Source organism: Sceloporus occidentalis, unplaced genomic scaffold (genome assembly GCF_023333645.1).
Source record: "Sceloporus occidentalis isolate IW3139 unplaced genomic scaffold, rSceOcc1.0.p SCAF_5, whole genome shotgun sequence".
NCBI classification, from domain to species: domain Eukaryota; kingdom Metazoa; phylum Chordata; class Lepidosauria; order Squamata; family Phrynosomatidae; genus Sceloporus; species Sceloporus occidentalis.
This window is the reverse complement of record NW_028316985.1, coordinates 155,203,482-155,217,403: the sequence shown is the minus strand read 5'-3', so window position 1 is coordinate 155,217,403 and position 13,922 is coordinate 155,203,482. Positions and strand designations below refer to the sequence as shown.

The window sequence follows — 13,922 nt, the reverse complement described above, 5'->3', positions numbered from 1 at the left end:
ATAAAGCCTGTATTTTTGTATTGGACTGTAAAATTGCTGTACACAGTTGAATTTTCAACCTTGAACAATTTCATGCAATTGAATGATTCCTTTTTTCAGACTTTTACTGTTCCTTTAACAAAATGTTTTTGCACCTAATTTCTTTCGACTTGAAGTTTTTACAGTTAACACAGGATAAAGTCTATAATGTAACATGTCCAACTAAATGATTTATGAGCAGAGAATTGATATATTTCCCTGAAACATATAAATAGTTGAGTCATTTTTCTCCCTTTCCTCTCAACCCTTGTCACTTACACCCCCTCCTGTTACTTATCAGGAAACTTTAGTGATACTTCTAGGGATTTTCATAGAAATTTTGCCATTAGTATTGTATTCAACTTAAGTATGCTTCTCAAAAGCTTTGCTTGAGCTTGATGTAGCTTGAACAATCTGTTATGGAAGGACAACAAATTGATGAATTACTTTAAAAAGTATTTGGGTTCTTCCCTTGCTCTTTACTATTTCCTGTTATAGCTGGACTTTATCTAAAACATACTGGAATGTGGTCTTTTTTCAGGATTCAGTGCTCATTGTACTATTCAATGACTGCCACTGCTGCTATATTCTATGATCATGCTGGTTACCTATCTGCAAAATATTTTATTTCCCTAAATGTTTATAAAGATAGAAGGACCACCACTGGATTTCACAAAACAGCACAACATGACATGTTAATTAGGTAGTGAGGATGTGAATGGAATAAACAGTGTTGAGTGTTACAAAATGCTTAGCATCATAGGCTTCCAAACATAGAGTTACATTATAAACCTATCCTTCTAAGGCTGCCTGCATGTTTTGAGCAGGATGGAAGATAAATATAGATTTATTTATTTTTTCTGCAGGAACTAAGAAGACCATCTTGTTTACAGTGAAAGGAAATGCTGGCCTTAAAAATGATATTGCTTATCTTTAGGATGTTAATGACTATACTGTGCAGAATATGAAAGTACACAGAAATGTACAATGGAATAAAGGAGGAAAGAAATAAGATGTGCTTCTCTTTTACTTAAAGAGCAGTTATCTTGCAGCTGGTGACCCTAACCTGCTGCGTCATGCTAACATGTTGGGCACAGATCATATCTGTGATCCTTAACCAGTTTGTCCCATTGCTCTTGCTGTCCAGTTGGATGGACTAGAATACAGAGGGATGTCTGTACATGTTTTGTGTATGCACTTTTTAAAGTCAACTTTTTCCAAAATTTCACTACTAGCTCCCCATCAAGGTACTAGATCATTTCTGCTCTTGGAAGCTAAGCAGGGTTAGTACTTTGATGAATATGAGGTGTTGTGGGTATAATTCAGTACTCACAAAACCACTTCTTGAGTATTCCTTGTTGGTGAGGGGAAAGCCAGCTACCAGCACAGTCTGGGGACAAGTCACCCAGATGCAGCCAAACAATAACATAGTAGAGTTTGAAAACAAAACAAAACAAAAGACCCAGCTATTGGTATTGGCAATGCACTGACCACTTTTCACACTCAAAAGAAACACTCACAGACGTAGTGGTTCATTCAAAGTTCTGGAGTTGCAAAGTGTACAATATAACACAATATCTACACACACCCACTCTCCAGTAACTTCCAAACAACTACTCCAACTGCTCCAAACCAACTCATCTAACTCACAATGCCCACATGTGACCAGTCTCTTGGTCCACTTATATAGGAGGGTGTTTCTGAGTCATTACTCGGTACCACATAGCATGATGCAACCTTGCAGCAACTTTGCCTCATGCCATGTGCTCCTGACTCAGCAGTCTGTGGTTGTCCCATAAAATATGTGTCCTTCCATGTCACTTGTCACTCAGAATATTTTTCTATTGTTAAAGGCACAATTACTCCAATAGTCCTTGCCTACAAAAACATTCCTGGGGTCACCATGAGTTAGTTGATAAGTGACTTGAAGACACATACACTCAAATCACTAGAGCCCTCCAAATGACTCTTTAACGTGTGCTGAGTTCAAAAACAATTGGGAATTACACATGAAAGAGCTGCAGGGGGAAACAAAAAATGGTATGAATAGTGTCCCTTATCTTTTTGGAACAATTGATACTAGAAATATTTTAAGACCTAGAAGTTGATTACTGGGGTAAAAAGGAGCAACAATATAGTTTAACAAGCTAATGAGAGCACCAGGTAATATCATTACTTTGTGTGTAATTAACACCATTTACTTGTTCCTTCTTAAATATCATTTTGGTGGGTCATTCTGAAGGATTTTTGTCTATCGTTTTGTTTTTTTTAGAAAAAATGATAGAAAAGTAGCACAGAAATGGCTGTCAAGTAATATGTAACAACTAACATGTTACTTTGAGAAAATAATGAATAATTCCTAACTTATTACTTAAAAAATGAAGTTCTAAGCTTCACTTAATCATATCTTTTGACATTATTTCTAGTCTTATTGTAAGTGTCCCCATGCTGCCTGGAAGGGCCATAGATACTTAAGTAATTTGCAAATAAACCTAAAATGACTAATATAGAAATCACCTCTACATATTCTTGATTGTTCATCACTCTTTTACATTGGAGCTATAGTTCTAGTGCAGCTTTTAAAATATGGTTTTACGGTAGTTTTTCTTTTGGAGAAGGTTATCAGTTGAATTAATTTTTGTTTCACAGCAGTCTTTGAATTTGGTGGACATACAGTGGTCCCTTGGTATCTGCTGCGGTTTGGGTACCAAAATCTGCAGATGCTCAAGTCTCATATATAACGGGGTAGTAAAATGTGTCCCTTTTATAAAATGGCAAAAACAAGATTTGTTTTTTGGATTTTTAAAAAATACTTTCAAGCTATGGATGGTTGAATCCTTGAATGTTTGAATCTGCAGACATAGAATCTGTGCATACCAAGGGCCAGCTGTAGATGTGCTCTTGAACGATCTCGCCACATCTTGGAAATTAGCTTTTGGTCAGGGGAAATGGATTCCATGTGTCCTTTCAAAGGCTAAAGGACTCTTTCAGTATTTGAAATACTAATATAGTGGGTTCTCTGTATCCACAGATTCTCTATCCACAGATTCAACTACCAATGGCTTGAAAATACTTTTAAAAATATATAAATTTCAAAAAGCAAAGTCTGATTTTGTCATTTTATATAAATGCTACAATATTTAATGGGACTTGAGTATCCACAAATTTTGATATCCGTGGGAGGTCTCAGTGAATACCAAGAGTCTATTGTATCCAACTTGTACTATTTAATACACAGAGAACCTGATAACTCTTTTGAAAGTTGGATATGTAGTGGAGAATGGTCTGAGGTGAATTTTGGCAGGGGAGGGCAATGGTCTGAGTTGAACTTTACCCCATCTTTTTGTGTGCTACACAAGTGTGTTGCAGCACACCAGATGTCATGTCTCTTTGAGTCACCATTTAGGCCAATTTTCAACTGCAGAAGGCATTCATAGATAAAGGTGGGGGGAGGGGGGATAAAAAAAAAGAACTACTATACCTGCAAAAAATTTGCTTGCATTTTTGGGCTGTTTTCAGAACAGAAAAGTGGGGATCATGGTACTTGCAGGCTGTACATCTCACTACCTCTGGTGAAGAGCATATAGAAATCATCTTTGCATGGACACATATTTGTATATTTTGGTATCTTTTCTAGAAATTTATCCAAGAAAGGTTTTGCACTGGTGTGTTTTCAGTTTATTATCTGTTGGTTTATTCTCTCCAATAAATTATGTTACCTCTTTTTTTTCCTCCCTTAATATGTTTGTTTCACAATTAGTTTGTTTTTAAACAAAAGGCAGTCCTGTTAAATTTGGGTAGCTCCAATTGCTGATGAAATGAGCATCTATTCCCCCCCATTTTAGGAAACAGAATCCTGATGACCCCCATTTGTGTGTCCACATGTAAGGGCATAATGGTTTTTGTTGACTAAAACTGTTGCGTATGTTCTTGTGGATATTTTTTTAAGGAACCTCAGTTCAGAGTAATTGCTTTTATGTAGTAGTTACATCTGGATGTTGATGCTTGAGGGAACATGTGCAAGACAAGATGGAACATGTTGATCTTCTACTCATATCCAGAAATAACTTCCCTTTCCCTTTGTTTCCACTTCTTGAATGACGTGGAGGAAATAAAAAGAGTCAAACTTGGACTGCAGTCTTAAACATGCTAACTATGGAATTAACTCCCGCAGTGGCACAACTGCTAAGAAAATAGGCCTAGAGTTCTTCTGCCAGAGCCACATGGAATATGAGCATATGCAGGAAACTTGAATGCCTTTTTAGCTTTCCAGTTGCATATTTTTGGTTATATCCAAATGTACACCTTCCTTTACCACTTGGTCAGTCTGGATTAACTGTTTAGTTACTGGGCTGTTTGTAAGAGATAACTCAGTAACTGGGCTAGCTACGTTGAAGTCTTCTTTGTGATCTTCATTGTAATTCCAGAGAGCTTCTTTAAGCTCAGTATTAGTATCTGAGAGCTGCTGCTTCTCAGCCACCTCTTCACATTTCTTGTTTGTATAGAACTGAGTATTTTTTGTTTGAGCCTTCACTTTCTTTAGAGGAGGGTTGATAACAGACCAGATAAGGCCAAGAATTTTATAACTGAATCATCACCATGGTCTTATTTTGTTAAGTTTTCCTACTTTGCTTTTAGTTTGTTGTTGTTGTTAGCTGCCTTCAAGTGGGTTCTGACTTATGGCGACCCTGTGGACAAGACATCTCCAAGAATCCCTATCTTCCACTGCCTTGCCCAGATCCTGCAAGCCCTTGTCCATAGCCTCCCTGGCTAAGTCTGGTTTGTGGTCTTCCTCTCTTTCTTCTACCTTCTATCTTTCCTAGCATTATTATTTTTTCTAGTGATCCATGCCTTCTCATTATGTGGCCAAAGTACGATAGTCTCAACTTGATCATGGTCTGACTTGTTCAAGAATCCATTTGTTTGTCTTCTTGGCTGCCTATGGTATTCTAAGTGCTCTTCTCCAGCACTACATTTCAAATGAATTGATTTTCTTTCTGTCTGCTTCTTTCACTGTTTTTAGATTATCAGCCTATAAACATTAGCCAGCAGTTATGGCGTCATCTAACCTCAGTCTGCAAAAATCCTACATTTCAGGCCTTCTCACTTACAATTCTGTAGTCTGCTTCATTTATTTAGTATTCTTATAGTTAGAAAATTCACTTTTTCCACTTCTTTTGTTTTGTTTCCACTTGTAGTTATAAATCCTCACTCCCCTAATCATCTCACAAGGAATGAAAGGGAGGCAATAACATGTAAGAAGGATAGAGGAGAGAAAAATATAGGAGTGAAATTAAATCTGGACCCCCACCATCTTCTTTCTTCTGTAGAGAAGTTCAAATTGTCCTTATAACAAGATGCACAAACTTTTATTTTGCACACTTGTACAGTGCAGACAATTGTAAGTTGCTGATATACAAAAAAGCGGCCAAAGAAGTGGCTGTCCTGTCACAGAAATAATCCCATTCCAACACCGCTCTAGTGCCATTCAACTAGAAAAGCATGGATTTTACAGGTGCGAATATACTTGTGTCTGTTCAAGGTCACACCATTTTTGAAGAGCCAGTGTAGTGTAGTGATTAAAGGGTTGGACTGGGATTTCAGTGATTCAGATTTGAGGCTGCATTGTGATTTTGGGCTAGTCTTTTCTCTCAGTATGTCCTGCTGCAGGCTTGTCAGGAGAATATAACAGGGAACACTGCCTTGATCTCACTGGAAGTAAGTCAGTATGTAATACGTCAGGTAACTCAGTCATACCAGTTGGGACTGCTTTGATGTTGCAAGTACAGAGGCATATCTTTATACTTGTATTTAATGGGACGTGGGAGAGGGCCTTTATGCTGACTGCTCCTGGGTTGTACTCTCTTTGAGGTTGGATAGGCTCATACCCTTCCTGCTATACCCCTACAAGCAGATTAAAACCTTTTTATATAAATGGTCTTTAGGCAAGTGACTGGTGACTGAGAAAGGGACTTTTAACAGGTTGGTGCTATGTTTTTAAAGTGTTTTGTTTTTAATACAGAGATTATTTCTTGTCTCATTAAATCGTGAGCCTCACTGGGTGATATTTTGCCACTCGCTCTTTATCAAGCTACCTTACAGGGTTGTTATGAAGATAAAGTAGGGCAAAATGGAATTATGTATGCCACATCAAGATCATTGAAGGAAAGGTGGGGGTTTATCTATATACCTAATAAGGTTAGCACTCATCTTATTGTAGAGAAACAGATTAAAGAACATAACTTCCACTTTAGATGGAACTCAATCATTTTAATAAAAAGACTTTTTTGTTCAGGAAAAAAAATCAGTTGTAACTGCTTTTAAAAAGACCTAGTTGCAGATCTTGCATGTGCATTTGTTTGTATATGTATTAGGATTTCTTTATCCATCAACGATTCAAAGTGATAAAGCAGAATTTCTGTTTTTTTTAATTTTGCCATTATCCTCCTATTTTCATCTCTATAGCCTATTTTCATTTCTATCCTCAATTTTGTTCTTCTGTACTGCATATCTGGAGCTAATTTATAGCAGCGTGTTTTTAAATGTTTTATTTAATTAGTCCTGCACTAATCCAATTATGTATTGGATCCATGTTCCTTTGAATTTTGGCTGACACTTCTGTTTACTTTTTTCTTTACAAAATCAGTTCCAGCCAGTTTGCTTTCTATGTTTACACGTCATGCGTGGTAACAATATGGATTTGAATTAAATCTTTAGTTCAGATGAAATAGCCTACATGTAAGAAATCACTTTTTTTTCTCTTTTTACTCATTCCCCCGACTTTAGTTCCATATTAGCAAGTTCTGTAGCCCAGATGGACTGTTTTATTAAAATATGAAATGGTTTGAATACTTTTTTGTTTCCTGACTGAAACTGAGCATGTGTCTAAACTTCCTGTGTATTGACAGCGTGCAGTACTGAATGTTTTATAACAAGCCTTCCCCAGTGTGGATGTTGTATATTGTAACTCAGTGGTTCTCAGACGTTTTATCCTTGTGACCTTCTTTAAGCTACATGTGGATGTTGCACCCCCTGCTGAATGTAGGGTATAGGTAAAATATTTCATTTGCTTATTGTGTGTATTTTTGATCGCATGAATATATTCATGGAGCAGCATCTTGTCTCATGAACTGGGCAGCAGTGGGACAGGTGGGGAAATAAGTGGTGGCTTGGGAAGGGGTTCGTCAGATCTAGCAAGCTTCCTTGCTCTCCTCTGGCTCCTCACTCAGGGAGAGGCAGTTGCCTCCTCGCCTTTCTCTTCTCCTCCTGGAGAGAAAAGGTTTGGGAAGAAGAGGAGGGATCACAGTTTCCATGTCTCGTGCTCCCCTTAGCAACGTCCCTGCCTACAGTTTAAGAATCACTGCTGTAACTCTAATAATCTCTGTGATGACTGAGGTTGATATACATTATAGTCCACAACAGCCAGAAGGACCCAGATTGGGTGCTTAGTTTAAGAGATGTTTACTCTAGTTCTTCTGGCGGATGAGAGGTTAGTTTTTTCTTGTTTCTTGTTTTCTGTCCTTCATGAGACTTAGCCAAACAAAAATACAGAAATGATGCTCTCAGGGAGCAAATTCCTCCAATTGGTGCCAGTTACTGGGCAGAAATTTTTGTACTATAATAAAACCTCATTATTATTATTATTATTATTATTATTATTATTATTATTTTGCTTGTTGTTGTTACCAGCAGTTACCAGTAGAAATAAATTGCTCAGCTTACTTACATCTTTTATAATGCTTTGTTTTTGTGTTTACAGTGCTGTTTCTTCTGTTAAGAAAGATTTTAAGTCAATCTTTTACGTACATAAGCTTAAAGCAACAATGGAATGGCTCATTGGTAGTAGTTGCTCTTGCTGTGCTTGGGAAGGAACAAGAAACTGTGGAAAGAGAAGGGTTCTATAATTCTGTTGTATTTTGGTTGTGTGGGGAAGACCACAGTAAGCAGATAATTTTTGGGCAGGTCAGAATTTAGGTATCCTGTTAATAATTACAAGCATACCTCTGACCAAGAAGCTTCTTTCAATAAAGTATTTTTTGTCCAGCCCTCCTTTTCCTCCTCCTGTGTCTAGCTATATCTTTTTTTAACTGCATCAGCAGTGGGGGAAAAACAGACTTTGGTGACAAGTTTTAGCAGCATGTCTGCAATAAACAATGCAATAAAGCTTGATCTAGGAAAGAATGAGATTCTATTCCAACCAATCCTACTGTGGCTATATAAACCTTGTCTGTCAGACAGGTGTGACACACCCACACACCCCTGTCTATAACAGACAAGGTAAACAGCTGCAGCCTCAAGAATCTTACGGAGCATGTGTGAACAGTAAAATACAAAAGGAGAAAGCACATTAGTTGCCATCACCAGCTACATTCAACATGTTAAAAAACATAGCTTTTAGTAAGAAGGTGACGTTTTCCCCTTGACATGAATGTCTAGCTGTATCTGACTGTAGGGGGCACAGTGCTCATCTCCATTACTAAGCCGAAGAGCCAGCATTGTCCGAAGACAACTACAGTAGTCATATGGCCAGCATGACTTCATGGAATGCTGTTACCTTCCCACTGAGGTAGTACTTATTTATCAATTTGACTTTTACATGCTTTCAAACTTCTAGGTTGGCCGAAGCTGGGACTAGTGATAGATACTCACTCCATCACGCGGTGCTTGGATCTCAAACTGCCAGCCTTTTGACTTTATGATTATCAGAACTGGCATCTTAACCACTAACCTACTGGATCCCATCACATTCTGTAGATCTATATAAAAATCATAAAAGTGGAGGCTGCTGAAAGAAAGAAATCATTTCTGGATACTTTCTGGATGAAACCTTCATGTGGTCTCTGGAAGACTTACCTGATCTGGCTGTTGCATTTCACATGTGCATATTGTTAGTTTTGAAGAAAAAGTTTGCTGAAACGTGTTGAATTCCTCCTCCTCCTCCTCCTCCTCTTCTTCTTCTTAATGTAGAAACATATCCCTACTTTTTAACAGCACTTGGGCTGGACAGTCTGTAGTGTTACACTAACTAGGAGAATAGGTCATATTTTGGACTAGTTAGGACATTGGGAGGAAAAGATGCTCTGGGGTGTTCCTTGGCAACTCTATGCTGTAGCTGTGGAGGTCCACTGTGTACTGTTAACCATTGCTTCTGAGAATGAAATAAGACAATTCTAAAGAGTGTATTTTAAGCAAACTGTACCACAGTAGCTACTGCCATCATCAATATGAGTCGAATGAATCTGGGCAAAAGTTTTTAATTTAGTACCTGTACATTTTTTTCCTGATAATCCTAATTCTAAACCACAGCTCAGAAGAGTTGCTTTTTTGGACCACAACAAATAGCTATGTTGGCTGCAGGATTCTGAGTGTTATGGTCAGAAAGCAACCTTTTATCTATAAATTTGGCTTGCATTTACATTTTTGTGTGTAAAAGCATGTTGTGTGTAAAAGTCAGTTGGTAAACAGTGGCTGCATTGTCTTGAATTTTCAGTAGAATGTGATGGGGCAAAGGAATTTTTTCCCATCAGAAATACAGACCCATTGTTGATAGATTTCAATTTCAGCCTGAATTTAGTTATATTAGTGCTAACAAGGAACTAGAATTTTGTTAATAAATTGTTTATTCTTTTATTTTACTTTTGCTGCAGTTATTTTCAGCTGTGAATAGTTTTGAGACTTGAGAATAATCCTTGTGATACACTGCTGTGGCAGTAAAGCAAGTGTGTACAGTCGTCCTTGTTAAAAAACCTTCTGTGTAATAGAACCCTTGCAAATGAAATTAATCTGTTTTCCCCTTTTGTGCCTTGCTGTAACATCTGTTCAGGCCAATAGGCATGTTTCAGCAAATACTGGGTTATTCATGAAGGACTGTAAATTACGTGTGCCTCCATGCAGTAGTTTAGCCGATTGAACTTGAGATGTTCTGGTTGCAAAGGACCTAAGGGTTATACCTGTATGAACAGGACAAATCTTCTGTTGCTTTCATACCTAGTTCATAATATAAAGCACATCCCTTCCCCATGTTTATATTATGTCTAAGCAGTGCATACATCTTAAAGTGGGGTTCCATGATAAATTTCTCATGCAGAAAGGAATGTGTTGCAGATCTTTAAAGAGTCTCTTTAATTCACTTATAAGAATTTCTAGATTGTCCTTCACCTACAAAACTGAGACAGTGTGCAGTGGAAAGATGTAAAAAGCATTAAAAAGTCACTTAATAAAACCCCAATGGTATACTTATTAGTAGTGTTGACTTTGGAATAAAGATATTTTTTATTAATAATGTTGGTTATGTTAATCACTTTCAGAAGTTTTAACCACAAGTCATAAATTGAAGAATAATTACATCTTTAGAACATTTTGCTTACAAAAGAGTCAGAGAAATGTTTTCTTCCACCTTTAGAAGTTTTATTTGTAAGCATTTACACTTACTGCTTTGTTACATTCAGAGCATGGAAAGTTACTTCAAATAGTTACAGTTATTTCCAAGCTGCTGTACACCACCCCAAACAGTAGTTAATATGTAGTTACAGTTTTCTGCTGTAGTTACAGTTTTCAAAAAGTAACCGTTTCTTCTTTCCCCAAAAGCAATGGTTTTGGAATAGTTGCTGCTGTTTAATAAAATATGAATGTTGGCTTATGTTAACAAAACACTCGCACCCACAGCAGAGCAGAACAGAGCAGACCCAATACCTGCACTACACAGTGTTCCTCTGCCATTTTGTGAGGGCTACCCTATAAGAAAAAGTACAGTGCACCCTTGCCTTATGTGTTGAAAACAATGAGGCTTGTGCATGTGACACAGTGTGGCACGTGCGTCATTGCCAGTTCCGTCACCTGGCTTTCAGCATACCGTATATACTCGACTATAAGTCAACCTCATGTATAAGTCGAGGGCAAGTTTTGGGGCCAAAATTATGGATTTTGCTATGACTCGTGGATAAGTCAAGGGTAAAATTTAGGGGGATATAGCAAAAGATCTAAAGGACGAAGCAAAGCAAAACAATGTCAAAGAACTTATAAAATGAACTCTATGTGCTTACTCTTAAGACTGAATGGATGAGAGAGTAGAGGGGGTCAGTGCTTCACATATTATACTCTTGCTTTTCATCAGGAGATGGTTCCTTCTTTTAAATAAGAGTTAAGATACAGTACTTGCATTGACCCATAGATAAGTCGAGTCAGTTTTTGAGGGTCAATTTTTGGACCTAAATTTCTAGACTTACACATGAGTATATATAGTAAGCTGAAAGCCGCATATAGTGCACCCACATATGACGCAGGTGCACTATAGTTGCAGGCACAAGAATATAATCATTCTTAAATTACATTCATAATTACCTACCTGGTGGCATAGCCATGCTACAGTGCAATGAAGGAGCTCTGCCTGCTGAAGCAGGCATCCTGAGGTCGTGTTTGCTATAACCGGTTACAGCAGCTATAGTGTAGTTGGTGCTGTTGGAAAAAATGAAGGATTGTTTATTCAGGGGTTCTTCGTGATCTTCACAATCACAGTTTCTGACATTCCTGACTCCCATACCTCGCCAACGCATTATGTATATGTATGTGCCTTCAGGTCACATGTTGACTTATCATGACTCCATGAATGTCGTAGAGTTTTCTTAGGCAAGGAATACTCAGAGGTGGTTTTGCTAGTTCCTTCTTCTGAAATCTAGTCTATAGTACCTGATATTCATTGGCTTCCATCCAAGTACTAACCAGGGTTGACCCTGTTTTGCTTTCAAGATCAGATGGGATCTGGTATCTTTAGCATATTCAGCCCCAAAACAAAACATGATGCCCTTCTAAAAGTAGTACCTGGGGTGGGGGTCATTGTAAGAATTAACAATGGCCTCTGGCTCTACTGTTGTTTTTGCATTCTGTAACCTTTCTAATCTGCAGGAAGACTTAAGCTGATATCATATTATCTCATTCTGATAGCAGCTAGCAGAAGATACAATGAGCTCAGAGACCCCCTAGTTATATGAATTGTATAGAAGGAGGGGGGAGGCTAACACAATTTTCAGCTATGCCGCTTGCTGCAGAACTGGTTGTGCAGTTGGTTATGTGCCTAGGGCACTTTCTCAAGTTTTTTTTTACCTTGGAGAAACTTTTGAATACGTTTCAGATTTCAGGGAACCCCAGCATAAAATTATTATATCTATAGGTCAAAAACTGTTTGCTTTTTTACAGTCATGATCTCTTGCGGAACCCTAGGGTTTCAAGGAACCCTGGTTAAGAAAACTTGACTTAGGGACTACAATAACAAACGTGCTACCATTTGTGCAACCAGAAAACAAAAACAAAGGAATTCATATTACCAGTTTTCCTTAGTTAACAATATATAGGATTCAAGCCTTATTTCTATATTTTATGTTAGTGCTAAAGCACAAAAGCCAGTCTTGTACCTTTGTACCTTTTAAAATCCACTCACTGTTACTAGTTCTTAACTAGGTCAGGTATTGAATAATGTAACATAGAAACTGGCACTGTCTCCTTTACAGAGTCCTCATGGACTTTATAAGACAATTAGCAAACTTTTTCCCCCAGACTCGTTGGTTCATATAAGTCTAATGGTTACTTATTTTGAATAAGACTTCCAAGAGAGGTCAAGTAATTAGTCAGTGTTAACAGAACATGATTGTTCACTAAGCCACCGGAAATAGGTGCCATCTGATACATAAGTATGTGCTCAAAGCCAGCTTAGAATTCAGGGTAAAGGCTGCTTCTGATCCAAATTGCGCTCTGAATGACCCCATATTAAAAACTTCCTTCGTGTTGGCCAGATGTCTGCTGTTTTGCAGTTTAAACAAAATGTGAGTTCATTACTCAGGGTCTGTGCCATCTTACAAATTAGAAGTCTGATTTAAACAGTTTTTAAAGAAGAAGGGCATATATTTATCTTCCTGGCAAAGTACTGACTTGATCCTTTCCTGGCAATAATGCAACCGTTATTTAAGGTCAAGTGTCAGTGGGGCGGGAAGGAACAAATGATGCTAACAAGAGGAAACAGGAAGAATGGAGGGCTTGCCTTCAGTCTGTATCTCATTATTGCTTTAATTGAAACAAGATTTTACCACAAGCACTGACCTCTGTGATGACGTGTGCAGGCTCAGATCTTACTAGATTCACGGTTTAATTTGCAGAGTTCTGACTTTATTTTTGTCTCTTTTTCCTTTCCCTCTCTCTATCTTAAATTATGAAAACTTTATTGCTCACTTGCAGAAGGGTGGGTTGGATCCTGACTTAGGCATGTGGCACTGGATTGGCAGAAATAGACATCACCTTTACCTCCTCCCCACTTCTTCTCTTCTTTCAGACTGGGGAGAAAAATATCTATGTAACACAGAGGGCTTCCAAACCCTGCTGAACACTACAGGGTATGGAGTGGTGGTTGGTGATATTGTGTTGTTCTTCAAAATTCCACATAAGTGGTTACATAGGAGCCCTGGTGGCACAGTGGTTAAATGCCTGTACTGCAGCCACTCACTCAAAACCACAAGGTTGCGAGTTCAAGACCAGCAAAAGGGCTCAAGCTTGACTCAGGCTTGCATACTTCCGAGGTCACTAAAATGACTACCCAGATTGTTGGGGGCAAATTAGCTTACAGTTGTAAACCGCTTAGACACTGCTTAGGCGCTATGACGCGGTATATAAATGAAGCTTGTTTGTTTGTTTACACAGGTGACTTATTTGTGTATGGTTCCATATTAGAGGCACAGTATAATGTCAAACAAGTTTGTATCATATTAGATCTTAGTTTGACCCACATCATTTTGTATAACTTTACTTCTAAGTCCACAGACTGCGTCTAATGATTATACTTTGTTAAAATGCCTAGTTTATTTGTTGCTTAAGAAATACTACTAATATCCTTACTATCCTTTAATGTTTCATCTTTCTTA

At 37.9% G+C, this 13,922-nt stretch overlaps 1 protein-coding gene across 1 annotated transcript in view; it reads left to right on the top strand.

Moving 5' to 3' along the window:
- The window catches only part of AFG2A (AAA ATPase AFG2A), a 179,561-nt gene that overhangs the window by 14,539 nt on the left and 151,100 nt on the right, over positions 1-13,922 (top strand). The gene's annotated exons all lie outside the window — the stretch shown is intronic.